The sequence below is a fragment of the Patiria miniata genome, unplaced genomic scaffold, assembly GCF_015706575.1.
Source record: "Patiria miniata isolate m_02_andy unplaced genomic scaffold, ASM1570657v1 HiC_scaffold_14, whole genome shotgun sequence".
Lineage (NCBI taxonomy): Eukaryota > Metazoa > Echinodermata > Asteroidea > Valvatida > Asterinidae > Patiria > Patiria miniata.
Window position 1 is genome coordinate 457,691 of NW_024037052.1, and position 23,588 is coordinate 481,278.

General features: G+C 44.0%; 1 long non-coding RNA gene across 2 annotated transcripts; it reads right to left on the reverse strand.

Annotated features, from left to right (window-relative positions):
- Positions 1–1,441: 1,441 nt before the first annotated feature.
- Positions 1,442–6,414, reverse strand: LOC119721833. 2 transcript variants are annotated; one of them, XR_005270308.1, is made up of 2 exons: positions 6,356–6,414; positions 1,442–4,426 (listed from the first exon to the last, which is right to left on the reverse strand). It is a non-coding gene; the product is annotated as an uncharacterized LOC119721833 (long non-coding RNA). The 2 variants fall into 2 exon arrangements; XR_005270307.1 differs by lacking the exon at positions 6,356–6,414 and adding an exon at positions 5,273–5,309.
- Between the last annotated feature and the right edge of the window lie 17,174 nt (positions 6,415–23,588).

The window sequence follows — 23,588 nt, forward strand, 5'->3', positions numbered from 1 at the left end:
ATTATGGGATAATAACACTGTTGTTGCCATCAGGCATGCAATTTTTCCTTGGATCTGCTGATTTCCTTCTTTCTTTTCTTCTCATGAATGCCATTACAATTTTTGAAAAATACTGTACAAAGGCTTGTGTGGTTTGGAATTTCCTCCTTTTCTTGTAAATTTTGAGTTGCATGCCTGTTTCATGTATCAACCTATCAGTATAAGAATTCAAATTTGGTTGAAGATAAGCACATATGTACAACATACATGTCTGTTAGTTTGTTACACACAGTGCCACCGTGTTGAATGTTTTGACCAATCAAGAAATCACTAATAGAAGCCACAGTTGAGCCAATACCAGGCATGTATGCACGAGGGGGGGGGGGGGGGTAAAGACACCAGACCAACATATAATTGGGTAAGACTTGCAGTTTGACAAACTCAAGGAAGGGGGGGGGGGCTTGATTACATTAGTCTCTGGATGGCACTATTATGTCATTTTTATTCAGTTGAAGCATCATGGTTGCAGGTAATCTTTTAAAGGCAGTGGTGAAAGTAATAGATGAGCCAAATTACTTCACAAAAATATTCAGCAAAAATGTGGATTTTATTTCTTTGTGTGTGTGTGTGGGGGGGGGGGGGGCGGTTTGCATATGCAGACCTTGATGCCCCTACAAGCCTGTCTAGGTACCAACCTCATAAATATTGCCACATTGCCTATCCCTAATCTATACAATTCAATGTCATGAATGTCAACTGATCAATCTCATGAGCTTCAACTTGAAACAATGTACATAGACCTTCCCAAGACTAGACTGGGGCAACTACCATTGAGCTCTTAATTATACAAATATCAGCTGCTTCAAGTTGAGTGGTAAAACTAGCCTCCTGGGTAGTCCGAGGATCAAACGATCATGTTTACAGAGCCTCACTACGAATGTCTGATATATCCGAACATGCAAATTGTATGCGACCCCACGGGCCAGCCAATCAAAGTTGAGTTTAGATATGTTGACACTAGGGCTGGTTGACCTACGACAGTTGACCCATGTAAAGGGACATAACATGAAATAGCTAGATGGGCGTTTCGAGAAAAAAAAGTGTAGTAAAATTGTTGAACAAAATTGTAAGAAATCTATAAGTTTTAACTTCCTTTGACTTTTGGACCAAAAGTTTAGATTTTTTGACCGAAGAGGTATTTATGAATGGAAATAAATATGTGCTTGGCCGGTATTCTACACTTTGTTTAAGACCGGTTGAGTCTGGATGCTGATAACGACCCTTGCCTTTGGCTCCGGTCAGTATCATCATCCAGACTCCAAGCCGGTGTTGAACAGTGTTTAATATCGACCAACAAGCACACACATTTATTCCCTCATTGAAAAGATTACGATTTCAACTCGAGTCTTTTCTAGTTGAGTCTCAATGACAACTTAAATAATGGAGATATTAAACGCACAAGTGCAAGTCTCACATAATGTTATTTCACTCTTAGGGCCACTGGACATAACATACTAGTAGTACATACGTTACAGAATTCATATATTACATGTACATGCACTCTGTGAAAAGCAAGTCACAATGTGCAACATAAATTGTACCAGACAATAATTCAAACAATCACTCGTTCATTTTTAAAAAGCACATTGTTTGTACTCAGAACCTCTATCTTGACCGAAGAAAATAGACTTAAAACAACTAAATTACTGAACATAATCACAGCATCCATGCATGGGAAGTAGGATAATTTGTACAAAATATAACCATACATTGTTACAATAAACCACATCTATTCTCACAAAAACATGTGTACATTCATTAGTTTACAGTTTTCGCAGTTAGCAAAAGAATAACTTGGACTACTTTATTGCAACAATTGCAGTTTCTGTAGGACCATGTCAAATAAATAAAGCTACCAGCATAACTGAAATAAAGAATTCAACAAACGCTCCGCCCCCCCCCCCCATTTTCCCATTTCTTGTCTTAGGTCCTTTAGTATCAATGTTGACTTTTTCCATCTCAAATGTCTGAAAGCTCAGTTATTAATTCATAAATTGCACAATTTTGTAAAAGTAAATGAATATACATAAACAAGTAAAACCATACAATATTTAAACCTTTTTTTTACATTTTGCATAGCAGAAATGATTTCTTTTAAACATAATTTACTGAAACCATTTCCCTATGTGATCACTTTTTTATATAATAAACATCATTTGAAATATATTGTCCAACACAATTAAACTAATAAAGACTTTAAGTATATCGTTTAAACAGGAGGCCTTTTTTTTTATACAAACCAACATATTTGTCAATATGATTGATGTGTATAGCTAACCTACATTCCACCTGTATTTCTGATTAATGAAATTAATAACAAAAAAGTGATCATTTTATGATCTTTATATTTATCTTAAATGTTTGTGGCAAAGTTGCAAATCACAAGCTAGCAAAGTAAATATCAAACCCTACATCATGTGCCATATACGAAAACCAAACTATAACAGCACAGAAACTAGACACAACTTATCTCGGGATAGCTATACACAATAGGATACAAGCAAAACAATTCTAGCTTTCTCACTCAAAAAGTGCTGGACTTCAGCCCCTTCTTAAAAATATATACGTATATATATCATGGATATTAATGTCCTAAAGAAAAATCTACCTATACTATATTCTGAGTTGTTGAAAAAGTTGGGTTCAATGTGTTAATAACAGTGGTTCAACAGCAAAACTGAATGCGCTTAATACCACATTTTGACTGTTTACCGAGACACAAATGAACAATAGGATGGAAGCTTCCAAGAAGTTACATAAGTTAAATATGAACCAGAGTACGTGGATGTGCAGAAACCATGTCAGATGTTGACAATCATGCCGCATCAATCAAGCATGCAGGGACTTGTCTTGTTTTCCTTAAACTTTGCAAAAGCAAGAGAAGAAAACAACGCCCTTACTTGTTCATTGTTATAGTCATAAAGCAATGTGATTGGTCAGGTCAATGACAAAAATGTTTCAGATGTCACTGGGCATATGGAAGATGTTCATATAAAGCTAGAATAAATGCAGTAAGCAAAGCTTTGTCTTGCATAGATCAATGTGCACCTCCACATTCTCATGAGTCACACTTCATATGCCTTCTAGCAGTGTTGCAGTACTCATACTCATACTCCAGTACATTTCGTACTCATGGAAATGTACTTGACTACACCACTGCCTTTTAAGTACAATGTATGCTAATATTGACTGCAATGAGTGGTACAATCAAACGATACCATTGCAAGGTGATCCATACCATATTGTAAGTATATTCTCAAGGAAGAGTGGAGGGAAAATATAGCACTCCACGGATCACTAAGTGAAACTCTTTTTACTGTACCACACGTTAGAACAGTCAATATTTACTTTGTATAAACACCTCACCTACAGATACACCGGACAGCTGATTATATACTCCTAATGCAAGACAATATTTATTCAATTTGTGTGTACTGAAATTCACTTGTTATTGCACTTCTGCAATCTTCCCCTTGACAAAATGTTCACACTGGTGTTGCGCTATCAAGAAATGGTCTGCAAGAGCACCCACATCAACACAGACCTCCAGTTGCAGTGATGTAGTTCTTTAGTTGCTGTGCTTTTAGCACTTTGGGTCATGGACTAGTCTTTTGGACAATAGGCGGTAGTACAGTAACAACAAGTGAAGCTTAAAGCATTATTCATACTTGCATAGGTTTGTCTGGGAAGCAAAAGCAGCTACCCTGCACACACGGCACACGCATGAGGCACGTAAACCAGTCAGTGCTACCAGGACAGAAGTACCCCATAATTAGCTCTGAAACCCTGAGCTATGCAACAATTGCACATGCAAGTCGGGTTGCTAGTGGTACCACACTGCAACCTTCAAGAATGACAGTATATACGCATTTCATGGGAGGGATGTTCCATGGAATTCCAATGAATTTCTTCCAATGGAACTAACGAATTATGTATGGGTGTAACAGAACAAATACAACATGGTTCATTTCGGGTAAGTAGTGTATTACTTGTCCACGTTAGGAGGTATGGTAGTCCACATCAGCCCACCTTGGCACCAGTGATTTCACACTACCTCCTCTCACTCAGTGTAACTTGCCACTACTATTTCTCTGATCATGTTGCAATTTGTACAATACCATCAGCTGACACAATCTATGGGTGAGATGTTTAAGAGACTGGGCTCATGAAGAGCCAGTGCACATGCCTGAGGCTTAATGGCTTGTTACACCAGCGTGGAATTGACCACATCATGAGTCCGAGGTGTCGATATTGCCTGCGGTGCTGAAGGTCTAAGGTAGGTTGGGTGACTTTGTTGCGTCGTGTGCTGAAGACTGAACTGACGGGGTTGCTGCCGGTGCGGTTCTTTCTGGGGAGGGGCATTAATTGTGGCGTTGATTTCCAGGGTCTGTGTACAGGCAGAAATGCAAAGAAAATTATTGTTAAAAAGATTACTTTTTGTTCCAAAATTTCATATTGCAATTCTCAGGCAATTGGGCATGTTTCCAAGTGCATAAACAAAACCTGGAAATGTACATGTACATGCATTTTAATAGCATTCAGGTAAAATGCAACAACATTTTCCACATGAAATCCTCTGTATTACAAAAATACATGACCAATGCACAAACACAAAAACACGTATTTCAAGAAGCAATTAGGAAGAAACTACATTACTGCCATAGAGCTACACTGAATTACTAGAGTGCTGACTCGATGTACAAAGTGATGGCTGATGGGCGCATCCATGTTTGTGCACAAACCTATGGAAAACTCAAACTTTTGTACGGCTATTTGTATCTGCGTCTGTATTCCATACAGGTGTGCTATCAAAGCCGATACACTCAAACTGAAATGCACAGTAAATTGAGTGTTTCATTTGCTCTGCGAAAATGTGTGCGCATATCTGCTGCAGCTGATTTTTGCCGTGACGTTTTTTAACCGTCATAATGCGCTTAACTTGCTTGCGTACATGTATGTAGCACTTGCACGTTGCATTTAGAGTACACTTTCAAAATGCAATCCATCTAATTTCATTATGTTCTACAAACACGAACGTGAATTCAAAATGGCTGTGAGCAAGATGGTATAAAGTATCTCCATCCCAAGCTGGAGATATGATCCCAATTTCAGACCAAAGACCCAGGCAGGGGTAGCTTCCACCGCCGGTGACACAAGTTGCACCTCCCCCTTACCCCCCCCCCCCCCCCTTCCCTCCCCGATAGAAGTCACACGGAAAAAAGGTTACAATTACTTAACAAAAACTTCGATGAAAACCGGCGTCTTCTCTCTTCGCAGCATTCAAAAGCTCCCTGTGGCAGAAAAAAGAGCAAGTATACATTGTAAATTCAATATCCCAATTTTCTGACATCACGTCCTGTCATCAAACCTCCAATACATTTCCATTTTATCAACAAGTACTGTATGTCCAACTTGCCATCTCAAACTCCAAAGATATACCCCAAGGTCTACCTCCACGTTAAAATCCAGCAAGCCCATTCAAATGCAAGGAAGCGCATCAAAACAGAGACGTTTTGCAAGGAGAAACATTACTCATTTACCTGTGGGAGATGAATGCTGCACTTGGACGACCTTACTTCTGTGCCCTTCATCTTCAATCTGCACACACAGAAAAGAGAAAACTGGGAAGAAACAAAAAGTGTTAGTGAAATGTCAAAACTCTGCATCTTTGAACATTCAACGAAGACGAACGGAACTGAAACAAGGGGTGAACACAGTGGGCCCGGACAAATAGGGAGACGAAACAGACAGACATGAACAGAACGCAACAAAACAGCCGGCAACAAGGGCGGATCCAGAACACAATTTTTGGGGGGCCAAAAAAAAATTTGGTCCCCCCCAAAAAAGTGGGTCTCAAAAATTACGGCGTGGGGTTCGGGGCCCGTGAGGGCCCCGAAAAATTTTTGGATTATAGATGCTCTGTGGTGCGATCTGAGGAAATTTCTGACCACTTTAACCAATTTTTTTTTAGGAAAAAATGGTGGTGTACTCATTGCCTGCCTTTATTGCGATGTCACATTAAAAAAAAAAAAAATTGGTTTCGTTTTGGGGGGGCCATGGCCCCCTTTGGCCCCCCTGGATCCGCCCTTGGCCGGCAACCCACCACACGCACTTTCACAACGGTCGTCCTGGGGCTAAGACCTGCAAAGAGGACATATCTCCATCCCAAGCTGGAGATATGATCCCAATTTCAGACCAAAGACCCAGGCAGGGGCAGCTTCCACCGCCGGTGACACAAGATTCACCTCCCCCTTACCCCCCCCCCCCACCCCTTCCCTCCCCGATAGACGTCACACGGAAAAAAGGTTACAGTTACTTAACAAAAACTTCGATGAAAACCGGCGTCTTCTCTCTTCGCAGCATTCAAAAGCTCCCTGTGGCAGAAAAAAAGAGCAAGTATACATTGTAAATTCAATATCCCAATTTTCTGACATCACGTCCTGTCATCAAACCTCCAATACATTTCCATTTTATCAACAAGTACTGTATGTCCAACTTGCCATCTCAAACTCCAAAGATATACCCCAAGGTCTACCTCCACGTTAAAATCCAGCAAGCCCATTCAAATGCAAGGAAGCGCATCAAAACAGAGACGTTTTGCAAGGAGAAACATTACTCATTTACCTGTGGGAGATGAATGCTGCACTTGGACGACCTTACTTCTGTGCCCTTCATCTTCAATCTGCACACACAGAAAAGAGAAAACTGGGAAGAAACAAAAAGTGTTAGTGAAATGTCAAAACTCTGCATCTTTGAACATTCAACGAAGACGAACGGAACTGAAACAAGGGGTGAACACAGTGGGCCCGGACAAATAGGGAGACGAAACAGACAGACATGAACAGAACGCAACAAAACAGCCGGCAACCCACCACACACACTTTCACAACGGTCGTCCTGGGGCTAAGACCTGCAAAGAGGACATATCTCCATCCCAAGCTGGAGATATGATCCCAATTTCAGACCAAAGACCCAGGCAGGGGTAGCTTCCACCGCCGGTGACACAAGTTTCACCTCCCCCTTACCCCCCCCCCCCCCCTCCCCGATAGACGTCACACGGAAAAAAGGTTACAGTTACTTAACAAAAACTTCGATGAAAACCGGCGTCTTCTCTCTTCGCAGCATTCAAAAGCTCCCTGTGGCAGAAAAAAAGAGCAAGTATACATTGTAAATTCAATATCCCAATTTTCTGACATCACGTCCTGTCATCAAACCTCCAATACATTTCCATTTTATCAACAAGTACTGTATGTCCAACTTGCCATCTCAAACTCCAAAGATATACCCAAGGTCTACCTCCACGTTAAAATCCAGCAAGCCCATTCAAATGCAAGGAAGCGCATCAAAACAGAGACGTTTTGCAAGGAGAAACATTACTCATTTACCTGTGGGAGATGAATGCTGCACTTGGACGACCTTACTTCTGTGCCCTTCATCTTCAATCTGCACACACAGAAAAGAGAAAACTGGGAAGAAACAAAAAGTGTTAGTGAAATGTCAAAACTCTGCATCTTTGAACATTCAACGAAGACGAACGGAACTGAAACAAGGGGTGAACACAGTGGGCCCGGACAAATAGGGAGACGAAACAGACAGACATGAACAGAACGCAACAAAACAGCCGGCAACCCACCACACACACTTTCACAACGGTCGTCCTGGGGCTAAGACCTGCAAAGAGGACATATCTCCATCCCAAGCTGGAGATATGATCCCAATTTCAGACCAAAGACCCAGGCAGGGGTAGCTTCCACCGCCGGTGACACAAGTTTCACCTCCCCCTTACCCCCCCCCTTCCCTCCCCGATAGACGTCACACGGAAAAAAGGTTACAGTTACTTAACAAAAACTTCGATGAAAACCGGCGTCTTCTCTCTTCGCAGCATTCAAAAGCTCCCTGTGGCAGAAAAAAAGAGCAAGTATACATTGTAAATTCAATATCCAAATTTTCTGACATCACGTCCTGTCATCAAACCTCCAATACATTTCCATTTTATCAACAAGTACTGTATGTCCAACTTGCCATCTCAAACTCCAAAGATATACCCCAAGGTCTACCTCCACGTTAAAATCCAGCAAGCCCATTCAAATGCAAGGAAGCGCATCAAAACAGAGACGTTTTGCAAGGAGAAACATTACTCATTTACCTGTGGGAGATGAATGCTGCACTTGGACGACCTTACTTCTGTGCCCTTCATCTTCAATCTGCACACACAGAAAAGAGAAAACTGGGAAGAAACAAAAAGTGTTAGTGAAATGTCAAAACTCTGCATCTTTGAACATTCAACGAAGACGAACGGAACTGAAACAAGGGGTGAACACAGTGGGCCCGGACAAATAGGGAGACGAAACAGACAGACATGAACAGAACGCAACAAAACAGCCGGCAACCCACCACACACACTTTCACAACGGTCGTCCTGGGGCTAAGACCTGCAAAGAGGACATATCTCCATCCCAAGCTGGAGATATGATCCCAATTTCAGACCAAAGACCCAGGCAGGGGTAGCTTCCACCGCCGGTGACACAAGTTTCACCTCCCCCTTACCCCCCCCCCTTCCCTCCCCGATAGACGTCACACGGAAAAAAGGTTACAGTTACTTAACAAAAACTTCGATGAAAACCGGCGTCTTCTCTCTTCGCAGCATTCAAAAGCTCCCTGTGGCAGAAAAAAAGAGCAAGTATACATTGTAAATTCAATATCCCAATTTTCTGACATCACGTCCTGTCATCAAACCTCCAATACATTTCCATTTTATCAACAAGTACTGTATGTCCAACTTGCCATCTCAAACTCCAAAGATATACCCCAAGGTCTACCTCCACGTTAAAATCCAGCAAGCCCATTCAAATGCAAGGAAGCGCATCAAAACAGAGACGTTTTGCAAGGAGAAACATTACTCATTTACCTGTGGGAGATGAATGCTGCACTTGGACGACCTTACTTCTGTGCCCTTCATCTTCAATCTGCACACACAGAAAAGAGAAAACTGGGAAGAAACAAAAAGTGTTAGTGAAATGTCAAAACTCTGCATCTTTGAACATTCAACGAAGACGAACGGAACTGAAACAAGGGGTGAACACAGTGGGCCCGGACAAATAGGGAGACGAAACAGACAGACATGAACAGAACGCAACAAAACAGCCGGCAACCCACCACACACACTTTCACAACGGTCGTCCTGGGGCTAAGACCTGCAAAGAGGACATATCTCCATCCCAAGCTGGAGATATGATCCCAATTTCAGACCAAAGACCCAGGCAGGGGTAGCTTCCACCGCCGGTGACACAAGTTTCACCTCCCCCTTACCCCCCCCCCCTTCCCTCCCCGATAGACGTCACACGGAAAAAAGGTTACAGTTACTTAACAAAAACTTCGATGAAAACCGGCGTCTTCTCTCTTCGCAGCATTCAAAAGCTCCCTGTGGCAGAAAAAAAGAGCAAGTATACATTGTAAATTCAATATCCCAATTTTCTGACATCACGTCCTGTCATCAAACCTCCAATACATTTCCATTTTATCAACAAGTACTGTATGTCCAACTTGCCATCTCAAACTCCAAAGATATACCCCAAGGTCTACCTCCACGTTAAAATCCAGCAAGCCCATTCAAATGCAAGGAAGCGCATCAAAACAGAGACGTTTTGCAAGGAGAAACATTACTCATTTACCTGTGGGAGATGAATGCTGCACTTGGACGACCTTACTTCTGTGCCCTTCATCTTCAATCTGCACACACAGAAAAGAGAAAACTGGGAAGAAACAAAAAGTGTTAGTGAAATGTCAAAACTCTGCATCTTTGAACATTCAACGAAGACGAACGGAACTGAAACAAGGGGTGAACACAGTGGGCCCGGACAAATAGGGAGACGAAACAGACAGACATGAACAGAACGCAACAAAACAGCCGGCAACCCACCACACACACTTTCACAACGGTCGTCCTGGGGCTAAGACCTGCAAAGAGGACATATCTCCATCCCAAGCTGGAGATATGATCCCAATTTCAGACCAAAGACCCAGGCAGGGGTAGCTTCCACCGCCGGTGACACAAGTTTCACCTCCCCCTTACCCCCCCCCCCTTCCCTCCCCGATAGACGTCACACGGAAAAAAGGTTACAGTTACTTAACAAAAACTTCGATGAAAACCGGCGTCTTCTCTCTTCGCAGCATTCAAAAGCTCCCTGTGGCAGAAAAAAAGAGCAAGTATACATTGTAAATTCAATATCCCAATTTTCTGACATCACGTCCTGTCATCAAACCTCCAATACATTTCCATTTTATCAACAAGTACTGTATGTCCAACTTGCCATCTCAAACTCCAAAGATATACCCCAAGGTCTACCTCCACGTTAAAATCCAGCAAGCCCATTCAAATGCAAGGAAGCGCATCAAAACAGAGACGTTTTGCAAGGAGAAACATTACTCATTTACCTGTGGGAGATGAATGCTGCACTTGGACGACCTTACTTCTGTGCCCTTCATCTTCAATCTGCACACACAGAAAAGAGAAAACTGGGAAGAAACAAAAAGTGTTAGTGAAATGTCAAAACTCTGCATCTTTGAACATTCAACGAAGACGAACGGAACTGAAACAAGGGGTGAACACAGTGGGCCCGGACAAATAGGGAGACGAAACAGACAGACATGAACAGAACGCAACAAAACAGCCGGCAACCCACCACACACACTTTCACAACGGTCGTCCTGGGGCTAAGACCTGCAAAGAGGACATATCTCCATCCCAAGCTGGAGATATGATCCCAATTTCAGACCAAAGACCCAGGCAGGGGTAGCTTCCACCGCCGGTGACACAAGTTTCACCTCCCCCTTACCCCCCCCCCCCCTCCCCGATAGACGTCACACGGAAAAAAGGTTACAGTTACTTAACAAAAACTTCGATGAAAACCGGCGTCTTCTCTCTTCGCAGCATTCAAAAGCTCCCTGTGGCAGAAAAAAAGAGCAAGTATACATTGTAAATTCAATATCCCAATTTTCTGACATCACGTCCTGTCATCAAACCTCCAATACATTTCCATTTTATCAACAAGTACTGTATGTCCAACTTGCCATCTCAAACTCCAAAGATATACCCCAAGGTCTACCTCCACGTTAAAATCCAGCAAGCCCATTCAAATGCAAGGAAGCGCATCAAAACAGAGACGTTTTGCAAGGAGAAACATTACTCATTTACCTGTGGGAGATGAATGCTGCACTTGGACGACCTTACTTCTGTGCCCTTCATCTTCAATCTGCACACACAGAAAAGAGAAAACTGGGAAGAAACAAAAAGTGTTAGTGAAATGTCAAAACTCTGCATCTTTGAACATTCAACGAAGACGAACGGAACTGAAACAAGGGGTGAACACAGTGGGCCCGGACAAATAGGGAGACGAAACAGACAGACATGAACAGAACGCAACAAAACAGCCGGCAACCCACCACACACACTTTCACAACGGTCGTCCTGGGGCTAAGACCTGCAAAGAGGACATATCTCCATCCCAAGCTGGAGATATGATCCCAATTTCAGACCAAAGACCCAGGCAGGGGTAGCTTCCACCGCCGGTGACACAAGTTTCACCTCCCCCTTACCCCCCCCCCTTCCCTCCCCGATAGACGTCACACGGAAAAAAGGTTACAGTTACTTAACAAAAACTTCGATGAAAACCGGCGTCTTCTCTCTTCGCAGCATTCAAAAGCTCCCTGTGGCAGAAAAAAAGAGCAAGTATACATTGTAAATTCAATATCCCAATTTTCTGACATCACGTCCTGTCATCAAACCTCCAATACATTTCCATTTTATCAACAAGTACTGTATGTCCAACTTGCCATCTCAAACTCCAAAGATATACCCCAAGGTCTACCTCCACGTTAAAATCCAGCAAGCCCATTCAAATGCAAGGAAGCGCATCAAAACAGAGACGTTTTGCAAGGAGAAACATTACTCATTTACCTGTGGGAGATGAATGCTGCACTTGGACGACCTTACTTCTGTGCCCTTCATCTTCAATCTGCACACACAGAAAAGAGAAAACTGGGAAGAAACAAAAAGTGTTAGTGAAATGTCAAAACTCTGCATCTTTGAACATTCAACGAAGACGAACGGAACTGAAACAAGGGGTGAACACAGTGGGCCCGGACAAATAGGGAGACGAAACAGACAGACATGAACAGAACGCAACAAAACAGCCGGCAACCCACCACACACACTTTCACAACGGTCGTCCTGGGGCTAAGACCTGCAAAGAGGACATATCTCCATCCCAAGCTGGAGATATGATCCCAATTTCAGACCAAAGACCCAGGCAGGGGTAGCTTCCACCGCCGGTGACACAAGTTTCACCTCCCCCTTACCCCCCCCCCTTCCCTCCCCGATAGACGTCACACGGAAAAAAGGTTACAGTTACTTAACAAAAACTTCGATGAAAACCGGCGTCTTCTCTCTTCGCAGCATTCAAAAGCTCCCTGTGGCAGAAAAAAAGAGCAAGTATACATTGTAAATTCAATATCCCAATTTTCTGACATCACGTCCTGTCATCAAACCTCCAATACATTTCCATTTTATCAACAAGTACTGTATGTCCAACTTGCCATCTCAAACTCCAAAGATATACCCCAAGGTCTACCTCCACGTTAAAATCCAGCAAGCCCATTCAAATGCAAGGAAGCGCATCAAAACAGAGACGTTTTGCAAGGAGAAACATTACTCATTTACCTGTGGGAGATGAATGCTGCACTTGGACGACCTTACTTCTGTGCCCTTCATCTTCAATCTGCACACACAGAAAAGAGAAAACTGGGAAGAAACAAAAAGTGTTAGTGAAATGTCAAAACTCTGCATCTTTGAACATTCAACGAAGACGAACGGAACTGAAACAAGGGGTGAACACAGTGGGCCCGGACAAATAGGGAGACGAAACAGACAGACATGAACAGAACGCAACAAAACAGCCGGCAACCCACCACACACACTTTCACAACGGTCGTCCTGGGGCTAAGACCTGCAAAGAGGACATATCTCCATCCCAAGCTGGAGATATGATCCCAATTTCAGACCAAAGACCCAGGCAGGGGTAGCTTCCACCGCCGGTGACACAAGTTTCACCTCCCCCTTACCCCCCCCCTTCCCTCCCCGATAGACGTCACACGGAAAAAAGGTTACAGTTACTTAACAAAAACTTCGATGAAAACCGGCGTCTTCTCTCTTCGCAGCATTCAAAAGCTCCCTGTGGCAGAAAAAAAGAGCAAGTATACATTGTAAATTCAATATCCCAATTTTCTGACATCACGTCCTGTCATCAAACCTCCAATACATTTCCATTTTATCAACAAGTACTGTATGTCCAACTTGCCATCTCAAACTCCAAAGATATACCCCAAGGTCTACCTCCACGTTAAAATCCAGCAAGCCCATTCAAATGCAAGGAAGCGCATCAAAACAGAGACGTTTTGCAAGGAGAAACATTACTCATTTACCTGTGGGAGATGAATGCTGCACTTGGACGACCTTACTTCTGTGCCCTTCATCTTCAATCTGCACACACAGAAAAGAGAAAACTGGGAAGAAACAAAAAGTGTTAGTGAAATGTCAAAACTCTGCATCTTTGAACATTCAACGAAGACGAACGGAACTGAAACAAGGGGTGAACACAGTGGGCCCGGACAAATAGGGAGACGAAACAGACAGACATGAACAGAACGCAACAAAACAGCCGGCAACCCACCACACACACTTTCACAACGGTCGTCCTGGGGCTAAGACCTGCAAAGAGGACATATCTCCATCCCAAGCTGGAGATATGATCCCAATTTCAGACCAAAGACCCAGGCAGGGGTAGCTTCCACCGCCGGTGACACAAGTTTCACCTCCCCCTTACCCCCCCCCTTCCCTCCCCGATAGACGTCACACGGAAAAAAGGTTACAGTTACTTAACAAAAACTTCGATGAAAACCGGCGTCTTCTCTCTTCGCAGCATTCAAAAGCTCCCTGTGGCAGAAAAAAAGAGCAAGTATACATTGTAAATTCAATATCCCAATTTTCTGACATCACGTCCTGTCATCAAACCTCCAATACATTTCCATTTTATCAACAAGTACTGTATGTCCAACTTGCCATCTCAAACTCCAAAGATATACCCCAAGGTCTACCTCCACGTTAAAATCCAGCAAGCCCATTCAAATGCAAGGAAGCGCATCAAAACAGAGACGTTTTGCAAGGAGAAACATTACTCATTTACCTGTGGGAGATGAATGCTGCACTTGGACGACCTTACTTCTGTGCCCTTCATCTTCAATCTGCACACACAGAAAAGAGAAAACTGGGAAGAAACAAAAAGTGTTAGTGAAATGTCAAAACTCTGCATCTTTGAACATTCAACGAAGACGAACGGAACTGAAACAAGGGGTGAACACAGTGGGCCCGGACAAATAGGGAGACGAAACAGACAGACATGAACAGAACGCAACAAAACAGCCGGCAACCCACCACACACACTTTCACAACGGTCGTCCTGGGGCTAAGACCTGCAAAGAGGACATATCTCCATCCCAAGCTGGAGATATGATCCCAATTTCAGACCAAAGACCCAGGCAGGGGTAGCTTCCACCGCCGGTGACACAAGTTTCACCTCCCCCTTACCCCCCCCCCCTTCCCTCCCCGATAGACGTCACACGGAAAAAAGGTTACAGTTACTTAACAAAAACTTCGATGAAAACCGGCGTCTTCTCTCTTCGCAGCATTCAAAAGCTCCCTGTGGCAGAAAAAAAGAGCAAGTATACATTGTAAATTCAATATCCCAATTTTCTGACATCACGTCCTGTCATCAAACCTCCAATACATTTCCATTTTATCAACAAGTACTGTATGTCCAACTTGCCATCTCAAACTCCAAAGATATACCCCAAGGTCTACCTCCACGTTAAAATCCAGCAAGCCCATTCAAATGCAAGGAAGCGCATCAAAACAGAGACGTTTTGCAAGGAGAAACATTACTCATTTACCTGTGGGAGATGAATGCTGCACTTGGACGACCTTACTTCTGTGCCCTTCATCTTCAATCTGCACACACAGAAAAGAGAAAACTGGGAAGAAACAAAAAGTGTTAGTGAAATGTCAAAACTCTGCATCTTTGAACATTCAACGAAGACGAACGGAACTGAAACAAGGGGTGAACACAGTGGGCCCGGACAAATAGGGAGACGAAACAGACAGACATGAACAGAACGCAACAAAACAGCCGGCAACCCACCACACACACTTTCACAACGGTCGTCCTGGGGCTAAGACCTGCAAAGAGGACATATCTCCATCCCAAGCTGGAGATATGATCCCAATTTCAGACCAAAGACCCAGGCAGGGGTAGCTTCCACCGCCGGTGACACAAGTTTCACCTCCCCCTTACCCCCCCCCCTTCCCTCCCCGATAGACGTCACACGGAAAAAAGGTTACAGTTACTTAACAAAAACTTCGATGAAAACCGGCGTCTTCTCTCTTCGCAGCATTCAAAAGCTCCCTGTGGCAGAAAAAAAGAGCAAGTATACATTGTAAATTCAATATCCCAATTTTCTGACATCACGTCCTGTCATCAAACCTCCAATACATTTCCATTTTATCAACAAGTACTGTATGTCCAACTTGCCATCTCAAACTCCAAAGATATACCCCAAGGTCTACCTCCACGTTAAAATCCAGCAAGCCCATTCAAATGCAAGGAAGCGCATCAAAACAGAGACGTTTTGCAAGGAGAAACATTACTCATTTACCTGTGGGAGATGAATGCTGCACTTGGACGACCTTACTTCTGTGCCCTTCATCTTCAATCTGCACACACAGAAAAGAGAAAACTGGGAAGAAACAAAAAGTGTTAGTGAAATGTCAAAACTCTGCATCTTTGAACATTCAACGAAGACGAACGGAACTGAAACAAGGGGTGAACACAGTGGGCCCGGACAAATAGGGAGACGAAACAGACAGACATGAACAGAACGCAACAAAACAGCCGGCAACCCACCACACACACTTTCACAACGGTCGTCCTGGGGCTAAGACCTGCAAAGAGGACATATCTCCATCCCAAGCTGGAGATATGATCCCAATTTCAGACCAAAGACCCAGGCAGGGGTAGCTTCCACCGCCGGTGACACAAGTTTCACCTCCCCCTTACCCCCCCCCCTTCCCTCCCCGATAGACGTCACACGGAAAAAAGGTTACAGTTACTTAACAAAAACTTCGATGAAAACCGGCGTCTTCTCTCTTCGCAGCATTCAAAAGCTCCCTGTGGCAGAAAAAAAGAGCAAGTATACATTGTAAATTCAATATCCCAATTTTCTGACATCACGTCCTGTCATCAAACCTCCAATACATTTCCATTTTATCAACAAGTACTGTATGTCCAACTTGCCATCTCAAACTCCAAAGATATACCCCAAGGTCTACCTCCACGTTAAAATCCAGCAAGCCCATTCAAATGCAAGGAAGCGCATCAAAACAGAGACGTTTTGCAAGGAGAAACATTACTCATTTACCTGTGGGAGATGAATGCTGCACTTGGACGACCTTACTTCTGTGCCCTTCATCTTCAATCTGCACACACAGAAAAGAGAAAACTGGGAAGAAACAAAAAGTGTTAGTGAAATGTCAAAACTCTGCATCTTTGAACATTCAACGAAGACGAACGGAACTGAAACAAGGGGTGAACACAGTGGGCCCGGACAAATAGGGAGACGAAACAGACAGACATGAACAGAACGCAACAAAACAGCCGGCAACCCACCACACACACTTTCACAACGGTCGTCCTGGGGCTAAGACCTGCAAAGAGGACATATCTCCATCCCAAGCTGGAGATATGATCCCAATTTCAGACCAAAGACCCAGGCAGGGGTAGCTTCCACCGCCGGTGACACAAGTTTCACCTCCCCCTTACCCCCCCCCCTTCCCTCCCCGATAGACGTCACACGGAAAAAAGGTTACAGTTACTTAACAAAAACTTCGATGAAAACCGGCGTCTTCTCTCTTCGCAGCATTCAAAAGCTCCCTGTGGCAGAAAAAAAGAGCAAGTATACATTGTAAATTCAATATCCCAATTTTCTGACATCACGTCCTGTCATCAAACCTCCAATACATTTCCATTTTATCAACAAGTACTGTATGTCCAACTTGCCATCTCAAACTCCAAAGATATACCCCAAGGTCTACCTCCACGTTAAAATCCAGCAAGCCCATTCAAATGCAAGGAAGCGCATCAAAACAGAGACGTTTTGCAAGGAGAAACATTACTCATTTACCTGTGGGAGATGAATGCTGCACTTGGACGACCTTACTTCTGTGCCCTTCATCTTCAATCTGCACACACAGAAAAGAGAAAACTGGGAAGAAACAAAAAGTGTTAGTGAAATGTCAAAACTCTGCATCTTTGAACATTCAACGAAGACGAACGGAACTGAAACAAGGGGTGAACACAGTGGGCCCGGACAAATAGGGAGACGAAACAGACAGACATGAACAGAACGCAACAAAACAGCCGGCAACCCACCACACACACTTTCACAACGGTCGTCCTGGGGCTAAGACCTGCAAAGAGGACATATCTCCATCCCAAGCTGGAGATATGATCCCAATTTCAGACCAAAGACCCAGGCAGGGGTAGCTTCCACCGCCGGTGACACAAGTTTCACCTCCCCCTTACCCCCCCCTTCCCTCCCCGATAGACGTCACACGGAAAAAAGGTTACAGTTACTTAACAAAAACTTCGATGAAAACCGGCGTCTTCTCTCTTCGCAGCATTCAAAAGCTCCCTGTGGCAGAAAAAAAGAGCAAGTATACATTGTAAATTCAATATCCCAATTTTCTGACATCACGTCCTGTCATCAAACCTCCAATACATTTCCATTTTATCAACAAGTACTGTATGTCCAACTTGCCATCTCAAACTCCAAAGATATACCCCAAGGTCTACCTCCACGTTAAAATCCAGCAAGCCCATTCAAATGCAAGGAAGCGCATCAAAACAGAGACGTTTTGCAAGGAGAAACATTACTCATTTACCTGTGGGAGATGAATGCTGCACTTGGACGACCTTACTTCTGTGCCCTTCATCTTCAATCTGCACACACAGAAAAGAGAAAACTGGGAAGAAACAAAAAGTGTTAGTGAAATGTCAAAACTCTGCATCTTTGAACATTCAACGAAGACGAACGGAACTGAAACAAGGGGTGAACACAGTGGGCCCGGACAAATAGGGAGACGAAACAGACAGACATGAACAGAACGCAACAAAACAGCCGGCAACCCACCACACACACTTTCACAACGGTCGTCCTGGGGCTAAGACCTGCAAAGAGGACATATCTCCATCCCAAGCTGGAGATATGATCCCAATTTCAGACCAAAGACCCAGGCAGGGGTAGCTTCCACCGCCGGTGACACAAGTTTCACCTCCCCCTTACCCCCCCCCTTCCCTCCCCGATAGACGTCACACGGAAAAAAGGTTACAGTTACTTAACAAAAACTTCGATGAAAACCGGCGTCTTCTCTCTTCGCAGCATTCAAAAGCTCCCTGTGGCAGAAAAAAAGAGCAAGTATACATTGTAAATTCAATATCCAAATTTTCTGACATCACGTCCTGTCATCAAACCTCCAATACATTTCCATTTTATCAACAAGTACTGTATGTCCAACTTGCCATCTCAAACTCCAAAGATATACCCCAAGGTCTACCTCCACGTTAAAATCCAGCAAGCCCATTCAAATGCAAGGAAGCGCATCAAAACAGAGACGTTTTGCAAGGAGAAACATTACTCATTTACCTGTGGGAGATGAATGCTGCACTTGGACGACCTTACTTCTGTGCCCTTCATCTTCAATCTGCACACACAGAAAAGAGAAAACTGGGAAGAAACAAAAAGTGTTAGTGAAATGTCAAAACTCTGCATCTTTGAACATTCAACGAAGACGAACGGAACTGAAACAAGGGGTGAACACAGTGGGCCCGGACAAATAGGGAGACGAAACAGACAGACATGAACAGAACGCAACAAAACAGCCGGCAACCCACCACACACACTTTCACAACGGTCGTCCTGGGGCTAAGACCTGCAAAGAGGACATATCTCCATCCCAAGCTGGAGATATGATCCCAATTTCAGACCAAAGACCCAGGCAGGGGTAGCTTCCACCGCCGGTGACACAAGTTTCACCTCCCCCTTACCCCCCCCCTTCCCTCCCCGATAGACGTCACACGGAAAAAAGGTTACAGTTACTTAACAAAAACTTCGATGAAAACCGGCGTCTTCTCTCTTCGCAGCATTCAAAAGCTCCCTGTGGCAGAAAAAAAGAGCAAGTATACATTGTAAATTCAATATCCCAATTTTCTGACATCACGTCCTGTCATCAAACCTCCAATACATTTCCATTTTATCAACAAGTACTGTATGTCCAACTTGCCATCTCAAACTCCAAAGATATACCCCAAGGTCTACCTCCACGTTAAAATCCAGCAAGCCCATTCAAATGCAAGGAAGCGCATCAAAACAGAGACGTTTTGCAAGGAGAAACATTACTCATTTACCTGTGGGAGATGAATGCTGCACTTGGACGACCTTACTTCTGTGCCCTTCATCTTCAATCTGCACACACAGAAAAGAGAAAACTGGGAAGAAACAAAAAGTGTTAGTGAAATGTCAAAACTCTGCATCTTTGAACATTCAACGAAGACGAACGGAACTGAAACAAGGGGTGAACACAGTGGGCCCGGACAAATAGGGAGACGAAACAGACAGACATGAACAGAACGCAACAAAACAGCCGGCAACCCACCACACACACTTTCACAACGGTCGTCCTGGGGCTAAGACCTGCAAAGAGGACATATCTCCATCCCAAGCTGGAGATATGATCCCAATTTCAGACCAAAGACCCAGGCAGGGGTAGCTTCCACCGCCGGTGACACAAGTTTCACCTCCCCCTTACCCCCCCCCTTCCCTCCCCGATAGACGTCACACGGAAAAAAGGTTACAGTTACTTAACAAAAACTTCGATGAAAACCGGCGTCTTCTCTCTTCGCAGCATTCAAAAGCTCCCTGTGGCAGAAAAAAAGAGCAAGTATACATTGTAAATTCAATATCCCAATTTTCTGACATCACGTCCTGTCATCAAACCTCCAATACATTTCCATTTTATCAACAAGTACTGTATGTCCAACTTGCCATCTCAAACTCCAAAGATATACCCCAAGGTCTACCTCCACGTTAAAATCCAGCAAGCCCATTCAAATGCAAGGAAGCGCATCAAAACAGAGACGTTTTGCAAGGAGAAACATTACTCATTTACCTGTGGGAGATGAATGCTGCACTTGGACGACCTTACTTCTGTGCCCTTCATCTTCAATCTGCACACACAGAAAAGAGAAAACTGGGAAGAAACAAAAAGTGTTAGTGAAATGTCAAAACTCTGCATCTTTGAACATTCAACGAAGACGAACGGAACTGAAACAAGGGGTGAACACAGTGGGCCCGGACAAATAGGGAGACGAAACAGACAGACATGAACAGAACGCAACAAAACAGCCGGCAACCCACCACACACACTTTCACAACGGTCGTCCTGGGGCTAAGACCTGCAAAGAGGACATATCTCCATCCCAAGCTGGAGATATGATCCCAATTTCAGACCAAAGACCCAGGCAGGGGTAGCTTCCACCGCCGGTGACACAAGTTTCACCTCCCCCTTACCCCCCCCTTCCCTCCCCGATAGACGTCACACGGAAAAAAGGTTACAGTTACTTAACAAAAACTTCGATGAAAACCGGCGTCTTCTCTCTTCGCAGCATTCAAAAGCTCCCTGTGGCAGAAAAAAAGAGCAAGTATACATTGTAAATTCAATATCCCAATTTTCTGACATCACGTCCTGTCATCAAACCTCCAATACATTTCCATTTTATCAACAAGTACTGTATGTCCAACTTGCCATCTCAAACTCCAAAGATATACCCCAAGGTCTACCTCCACGTTAAAATCCAGCAAGCCCATTCAAATGCAAGGAAGCGCATCAAAACAGAGACGTTTTGCAAGGAGAAACATTACTCATTTACCTGTGGGAGATGAATGCTGCACTTGGACGACCTTACTTCTGTGCCCTTCATCTTCAATCTGCACACACAGAAAAGAGAAAACTGGGAAGAAACAAAAAGTGTTAGTGAAATGTCAAAACTCTGCATCTTTGAACATTCAACGAAGACGAACGGAACTGAAACAAGGGGTGAACACAGTGGGCCCGGACAAATAGGGAGACGAAACAGACAGACATGAACAGAACGCAACAAAACAGCCGGCAACCCACCACACACACTTTCACAACGGTCGTCCTGGGGCTAAGACCTGCAAAGAGGACATATCTCCATCCCAAGCTGGAGATATGATCCCAATTTCAGACCAAAGACCCAGGCAGGGGTAGCTTCCACCGCCGGTGACACAAGTTTCACCTCCCCCTTACCCCCCCCCCTTCCCTCCCCGATAGACGTCACACGGAAAAAAGGTTACAGTTACTTAACAAAAACTTCGATGAAAACCGGCGTCTTCTCTCTTCGCAGCATTCAAAAGCTCCCTGTGGCAGAAAAAAAGAGCAAGTATACATTGTAAATTCAATATCCAAATTTTCTGACATCACGTCCTGTCATCAAACCTCCAATACATTTCCATTTTATCAACAAGTACTGTATGTCCAACTTGCCATCTCAAACTCCAAAGATATACCCCAAGGTCTACCTCCACGTTAAAATCCAGCAAGCCCATTCAAATGCAAGGAAGCGCATCAAAACAGAGACGTTTTGCAAGGAGAAACATTACTCATTTACCTGTGGGAGATGAATGCTGCACTTGGACGACCTTACTTCTGTGCCCTTCATCTTCAATCTGCACACACAGAAAAGAGAAAACTGGGAAGAAACAAAAAGTGTTAGTGAAATGTCAAAACTCTGCATCTTTGAACATTCAACGAAGACGAACGGAACTGAAACAAGGGGTGAACACAGTGGGCCCGGACAAATAGGGAGACGAAACAGACAGACATGAACAGAACGCAACAAAACAGCCGGCAACCCACCACACACACTTTCACAACGGTCGTCCTGGGGCTAAGACCTGCAAAGAGGACATATCTCCATCCCAAGCTGGAGATATGATCCCAATTTCAGACCAAAGACCCAGGCAGGGGTAGCTTCCACCGCCGGTGACACAAGTTTCACCTCCCCCTTACCCCCCCCCCTTCCCTCCCCGATAGACGTCACACGGAAAAAAGGTTACAGTTACTTAACAAAAACTTCGATGAAAACCGGCGTCTTCTCTCTTCGCAGCATTCAAAAGCTCCCTGTGGCAGAAAAAAAGAGCAAGTATACATTGTAAATTCAATATCCCAATTTTCTGACATCACGTCCTGTCATCAAACCTCCAATACATTTCCATTTTATCAACAAGTACTGTATGTCCAACTTGCCATCTCAAACTCCAAAGATATACCCCAAGGTCTACCTCCACGTTAAAATCCAGCAAGCCCATTCAAATGCAAGGAAGCGCATCAAAACAGAGACGTTTTGCAAGGAGAAACATTACTCATTTACCTGTGGGAGATGAATGCTGCACTTGGACGACCTTACTTCTGTGCCCTTCATCTTCAATCTGCACACACAGAAAAGAGAAAACTGGGAAGAAACAAAAAGTGTTAGTGAAATGTCAAAACTCTGCATCTTTGAACATTCAACGAAGACGAACGGAACTGAAACAAGGGGTGAACACAGTGGGCCCGGACAAATAGGGAGACGAAACAGACAGACATGAACAGAACGCAACAAAACAGCCGGCAACCCACCACACACACTTTCACAACGGTCGTCCTGGGGCTAAGACCTGCAAAGAGGACATATCTCCATCCCAAGCTGGAGATATGATCCCAATTTCAGACCAAAGACCCAGGCAGGGGTAGCTTCCACCGCCGGTGACACAAGTTTCACCTCCCCCTTACCCCCCCCCCCCCCTCCCCGATAGACGTCACACGGAAAAAAGGTTACAGTTACTTAACAAAAACTTCGATGAAAACCGGCGTCTTCTCTCTTCGCAGCATTCAAAAGCTCCCTGTGGCAGAAAAAAAGAGCAAGTATACATTGTAAATTCAATATCCCAATTTTCTGACATCACGTCCTGTCATCAAACCTCCAATACATTTCCATTTTATCAACAAGTACTGTATGTCCAACTTGCCATCTCAAACTCCAAAGATATACCCCAAGGTCTACCTCCACGTTAAAATCCAGCAAGCCCATTCAAATGCAAGGAAGCGCATCAAAACAGAGACGTTTTGCAAGGAGAAACATTACTCATTTACCTGTGGGAGATGAATGCTGCACTTGGACGACCTTACTTCTGTGCCCTTCATCTTCAATCTGCACACACAGAAAAGAGAAAACTGGGAAGAAACAAAAAGTGTTAGTGAAATGTCAAAACTCTGCATCTTTGAACATTCAACGAAGACGAACGGAACTGAAACAAGGGGTGAA